Source organism: Triticum urartu, chromosome 7, assembly GCF_003073215.2.
Source record: "Triticum urartu cultivar G1812 chromosome 7, Tu2.1, whole genome shotgun sequence".
Classification (NCBI taxonomy): Eukaryota; Viridiplantae; Streptophyta; class Magnoliopsida; order Poales; family Poaceae; genus Triticum; species Triticum urartu.
In genome coordinates, this window is record NC_053028.1 from 242,214,799 (window position 1) to 242,221,693 (window position 6,895).

The window sequence follows — 6,895 nt, forward strand, 5'->3', positions numbered from 1 at the left end:
CACGGTGATTGAAAGGATTTCATCCACAGAGAGCGGATTGTATGAGGCCGTCAAAAGTTTACTGACGGGTTTTCGAGGTACATTAGATAATGTATACTTTTGTCAGTTGCGCATGAATAAGATGCGCCCTGTGTAGATAGTAGCCCCTGAGACTCTGCGCGTCGTCAAGAAATGACGGCACGCGGAGGATCATAATCCCAGGTCTAAGATGTCGCCTTTGAATGTAGGCGGCAGGGTGTCCGGAATCGAGCCGAACTGACGATTTTGCCGAACTAAAGCGGCAACTGGACGTGGCAGATGCCGACATCACGCTTGTCAATAAGCGGCTTGATGAGGCTCAAGGTATGTAATTCCTCGGGCGGCATCAGGTAAGAACAGTTTTATGCCTGTGTCTTACGATGTGTGTGCTTGACGCAGATGGTGCGGCCGCCGTGGAGAGTCTTAGGGCAGAACTTGCCCGAGCTAAAGAACAAGCCAGCGAAAGTGATGCGGCCACCAGGAAAGCCCTTGAAGAGCTGAGAGCCGAACAGGCTGCTCATTGCCGAAGCAAGGAAGAGATGGCCGAGATGGCCGAAAAGTTAAAAAGCGCTACAGACCGTTGCAGACTTCTTGAAAAAGAAGACCAGGCGAAACAGACGGACTTAGAGAAGGCCGTTGCCAATGCCAAGGACGCGCGCTCTGCGATGAGAGCTGCGAAGGAGGAGCTGCGTCAGGCCGAACAGATTGCGGCTGGAAAGCCCTTTATGCTGCGAAGGAAATTTTGTGATCCGAAGTTTGCTCCGTTGGACCGGATGTGGAGTGTGGAGGATACCTATCTGGACTTGGCAGCGAGTGCTGCTGATGCGACCGAACACTTTCGAGATCAGAAAGATCGCGAAGTGGAAAAGCTTTTCTGGTCGCAGTTTCACAATCCAGAGCGTCCACTGGCAGTGGATGATCGTTTGGCTCAATGGGCCGAACTGAATAGGTTGTCTGGACTCGCCATGAAGTACGTCATGGGTCACCTGTGGCCGGGGAGATCGGAGCCGAAGAGTTATTTCAGCTTAGTGCAGCAATTCCTTGACGCGGTGCCGCGTATAAATGCAATGAAGAGGTCAGCATGCATAGAGGGCGCTAGGATGGCTCTTGCCCGTGTTAAGACATACTGGGCAGAGATGGAGACCACCGTTGTTGCGTCCCGAGATTCGGACAAAAGCCGAGTACCCTCCGAGCACTATTTTCAGGAAGTTCTTGAAGGCGCTCGTGTAATAGAGACGCAGTGCCCGAAAGATGCTATGTTATGATAGCATATGTAATTATAAAGTAATATTTTGATAAACTGTAGTGGCCTTTTTTATACTTGTGCCTCCAAGTATTGGGAACACCTCCTGTGCGGCCGTTTTAAGATATAATATATATATATATACAAAATCTGAAAGATGGCAGTCGTTGGCTTCAGCCCCCACGCACATAGTGCGGGGGTGCTCGCAGAAGACGCATTTTCACACTTAACCCAACGTCTTGGTCCTACAAAGGAGGTGATAGCGCAGCGGGCCAGGCAACCGGACTATAATGCTTTAACACTTTCACTTAGCCATAGGAGTTTGACAGTGAGACTATTTAGGTAGCCCCTTGGTGGCAACTGCGCTCGTCCGAGTTCGGGGCGCGTATGTGCCTGACCGGGAAGCGGCCCTTCGTTAAAGCGGAGGAATCCGATAGATTCCGATAGGTCATCGAGTGGCTGACCAGTCTCACGCTACATCATGACAGTCAGTTTTCGGCTTTCTCTACTGAGGTGCTCGCCCGGCCGAACCGGGGCACAATCGCAGTAGTTCTCCTGGTGCTACCTTAGCCGATAGAGCGGAACGTAAGGTAGCCGAACTCAGGAGCCGGGCAACCCAACATTTGACCAAAGACATGATTCGGAGCTGATGCATATAATGCCAAAACTCGCGACGCCGAACACTCCCTAAGGTGTTCGGTCTTTATGAGTGCGGGCGAAACAACACTCTTTATTAAAAAAGCCCCTAGTGTCCAGGTACGTGCAAAAATTCTGACGTGGCCACATGCCAAGACGCCAGCCTCCTCCTTGGTTATATCAGAAAAACCAGGGGATGTGTAGCAACAAGAGACAGTAAAAAAGGTTTACGCAGGGTCTTAATCTAAAAAGAATCCTTTAGGACGGGTCCCTACTGCACGTCTGCGCCTGTGTCTCCGTTGTGCCGTATCCTGGACGGGCGCCGCACGACGTTCATCTGTAAAAGAGAGGAACTGAGTTGAAAACGGGTCGTGCCGAAAAAGTTTAAAATAAAAAGTATAAAGTAAAATATATAAGATTGAGCTTTATTGTCTCTTATTGTATATGCGTGGAGCCCCTAGTGCGGGGGTATATGGCCACTAGGCCTGCATCAATGATGATTTTGCACCGAACTCGTCTATCCGCGTTCGTGGTCTTGAATGACCTATTTCGAAGTTTTTTGGCCGGTGAGGCCATTTTGCTGTGGGGCTGTCAAAGCGGCCGCACAGTCCTCCGCTTGGGGAGGCGCACTTTAGTGCTTCCCCTTCAAAGAGATGATGCCTCGTGGACCGGGCATCTTAAGCGTAAGAGATGCATAATGCGGTATTGCGTTAAAGCGAGCGAAAGCTTCGCGTCCCAGTAGTGCTTGATAGCGACTTGAGAACGGGACGATATGGAAGGTCAGCTTTTCACGGCGGAAGTTATCGGCAGAGCCGAATATGACTTCGAGCCGGAGAAAACCCATACAATGGGTGTCCGGACCAGGTGTTACCCCTTGAAAGGAGGTTTTGCTGCGGTGGATTCTTGCTGGGTTTATCCCCATGTGTGGATTGTATCCTGATATATCAGGTTTAGTCCACTGCCGCCGTCCATAAGGACATTTGAAAACTGGAGTCCGCCAATTATTGGATCGAGTATCAAGGCAGTCCAGCCTGCATTCTTGATATTTCTAGAATAATCTGCTGATCGAAGATACAACCAGTGGCAGGACCCTTTGGGGATGGGCCGTGTGGTGCGTACCTTTACGCGCCGCACGTTTTGTTATGAAGTGAGTTCACTGTTTTTACTTCTTGTGGGAAGTTCTTTTGTTTCCTGGTGCTCTGCTTTTGGGGTTCGTCCTCGTCTTCGCTTGGTGTGTCGAGCCCCTTGTGTTCGGCATTGAGTCTGCCGGATTGTTTGAAAACCCAACAGTCTCTGTGGGTATGGTTAGCAGGCTTCCCGGGAGTACTGTGTATCTGACATATCCTGTCCAGGATTTTATTTAGGTTGGATGGATCGTCCCTGTTATCCTGGGCGATTTTTCCTGATTTTGTCGTGAGCCTTTGAATCCGGCATTGACTGCCGTGCTCTTCGGACTTTTGTCCTTAGTCCAGCGACGGTCCTTGTTGCGTCGCGGTTTTCCGTTTCCATCCCTAGTTTCGGATGTACTTGGGTCGCTGGGGCTGCACCTTGCCAACCAGCTGTCCTCCCCTGCACAAAAGCGGGTCATGAGGCTTGTTAGTGCGGCCATTGTTCTTGGCTTTTCTTGGCCGAGGTGTCTGGCGAGCCATTCGTCTCGGACGTTATGCCTGAAAGCTGCTAAGGCTTCGCGTCCGGACAGTCGACTACTGATCTGAATCTATTCCAGAACTGCCGAGCTGATTCTCCGGGTTGTTGAGTTATGTGACTAAGATCGTCTGCATCCGGAGGGCGGACATAGGTCCCTTGAAAGTTTGCTCGGAAAGCATCCTCGAGCTCTTCCCAGCTTCCAATTGTGTTTTCGGGAAGGCTTTTAAGCCAATGCCGGGCTGGCCCTTTAAGCTTAAGGGGTAAATATTTTATGGCGTGGAGATCATCTCCTCTAGCCATGTGTATGTGGAGGATATAATCCTCGATCCAAACTCCAGGGTCTGTTGTTCCATCATATGCCTCTATGTTTACGGGTTTGAATCCCTCTGGGAATTCATAGTCCAGAACCATCGGTGAAACATAGGGGGTGTGCGGCGCCCCTGTATTTGGGTGTGCCGGATTCTGATGATGGCTTCATAGCGTTGCTTACGAGAGCTTGCTTTCTTGGCCCATAAATGGACCTGACTGGGCCATGATGCGAATCCTTAAGTGGGTCGCATGCCGATTTAGGTGCGGCGCCGCTTGCCGCTTTATGGGGTCGTCTATCCGACCGTGTGGCTTTTCATTTTTTGAATGCGAGGGCTCTAGGGCCTCTTCGTCGAATTCAGGCAGTAGCTTTCTTTTCGGATAGCTTTTAGTGCGGCGACTGTCGCCGTACTTATCTGTGGTATTGATTACTTTGCTCCATCTAATCCGGAGTGCATCTTCCGCTGTTTTTAGCTTCCGCTTCTGCTTTTTTAGGCTGCGTGCAGTTGCAACGAGCCTCTCGTGGAGATTCTTCTGCTCCATAGGTTTATTACGGCGTGAGGTCGTCCGGAATGCCGTTTTCGCCGGAGGAGGGATGTTCGGTTTCTCTATCCGTGTTGCCCTGTTCGGACGGTTGCTCTGAAGGCCTGCTCCGTCGTCCCTGCTTCGGCTCGTCGGACCGCTCTATGGCTGGGTCGATCTGCGCTCCATCACTTTTACGTGTCGCTTCTTAGGCGTATCCATACACATCGATGTCTGCTTGTGAGCTCGGTCAGTCGAGCATGTCGGGTTAAAGATCGTCGACAGTGGCTACAAGTGGGTGGTGGGTGGGCTTTGAATTTCTTCATCGTCCGTATCCCACTCCGCTGACCGTAGTTCGGCCAGGGCTCTCCTGATAAAGAGAGAGACTTGAGAGAAGTTCAGGATATCGCCAAAAGGCGATGCTGAAAGATGTCTGCGGTGGTGAACTCCATTATCGGCGCCCAATCGGATTCGATCGGCAGGGGCGCGGGGGGTTCGGAGTTCGGAAAGGAGTCCGGATCCTCGGAGTCACGGATCATGCAGAGTGCGGGGCTAGCGTTCGGCTCGATCGCCTTTGAGATCGAAGCCCCCGAGGTGACGTCCAACCGCTCATCCTCGATTGGCGCAATAGGCTCCGAGTTAGGGGTCAGAACCGATGCGTGTGCGGCCTCCAGGACACTGTCCGGAGGCAGAGCTAGATCATGCCCCTCGAGATAGTGCGGCGCGCTTGGCCGTGGCTCGAACCCGTCGAAGATCAAGTCTCCGCGGATGTCAGCCGTGTAGTTTAAGCTTCCAAACCTGACTTGATGGCCAGGGGCGTAGCTTTCGATCTGCTCCATGGCCGAGCGAATTGGCCCGCAGAGCGAAGCCGCCGAAGACGAAGATCTGTCCGGGGAGAAAAGTCTCACCCTGGACCGATCGTTGTTGATGATCAAGGAGCCATCAAGGCCTAAGGCGACGACATATGAGGAACTCTCAATGAAAGCACCAATGTCGGTGTCAAAACCGGCGGATCTCGGGTAGGGGGTCCCGAACTGTGCGTCTAGGCCGGATGGTAACAGGAGGCAGGGAACAATGTTTTACCCAGGTTCGGGCCCTCTTGATGGAGGTAAAACCCTACGTCCTGCTTGATTAATATTGATGATATGGGTAGTACAAGAGTAGATCTACCACGAGATCAAGGAGGCTAAACCCTAGAAGCTAGCCTATGGTATGATTGTTGTATATGGAGTTGATTGCCTACGGACTACAACCCTCCGGTTTATATAGACACCGGATAGGGTTAGGGTTACATAGAGTCGGTTACAATGGTAGGAGATCTTGAATATCCGCATCGCCAAGCTTGCCTTCCACGCCAAGGAAAGTCCCATCCGGACACGGGACGAAGTCTTCAATCTTGTATCTTCATAGTCCAGGAGTCCGGCTGAAGGTATAGTCCGGCTACCCGAACACCCCCTAATCCAGGACTCCCTCAGCTATATCTGTACACCCGTTGTATTCGAACGTTAGAAATCTATCACACCCGATCATCACATTGGTGCTTCGAAACAACGAACCTTCGCAACGGTGCACAGTTAGGGGGAACACTTTCTTGAAATTATTACGAGGGATCATCTTATTTAAGCTACCGTCGTTCTAAGCAAATAAGATGTAAAACATGATAAACATCACATGCAATCAAATAGTGACATGATATGGCCAATATCATTTTGCTCCTTTTGATCTCCATCTTCGGGGCTCCATGATCATCGTTGTCACCGGCATGACACCATGATCTCCATCATCGTGTCTTCTTGAAGTTGTCTCGTCATCTATTACTTCTACTACTATGGCTAACGCTTTAGCAATAAAGTAAAGTAATTACATGACGTTTATGTTGACACGCAGGTCATAAATAAATAAAGACAACTCCTATGGCTCCTGCCGGTTGTCATACTCATCGACATGCAAGTCGTGATTCCTATTACAAGAACATGATCAATCTCATACATCACATATATCATTCATCACATCCTTTTGGCCATATCACATCACAAGGCATATGCTGCAAAAACAAGTTAGACGTCCTCTAATTGTTGTTGCAAGTTTTTACGTGGCTGCTATAGGTTTCTAGCAAGAACGTTTCTTACCTACGCGAAAACCACAACGTGATATGCCAATTTCTATTTACCCTTCATAAGGACCCTTTTCATCGAATCCGATCCGACTAAAGTGGGAGAGACAGACACCCGCTAGCCACCTTATGCAACTAGTGCATGTCAGTCGGTGGAACCAGTCTCACGTAAGAGTACGTGTAAGGTCGGTCCGGGCCGCTTCATCCCACGATGCCCGAATCAAGATAAGACTAGTAACGGCAAGTAAATTGACAATATCGACGCCCACAACTGCTTTGTGTTCTACTCGTGCATAGAAACTACGCATAGACCTAGCTCATGATGCCACTGTTGGGGAACGTAGCAGAAATTCAAAATTTTCTACGCATCACCAAGATCAATCTATGGAGTAATCTAGCAACGAGGGGAA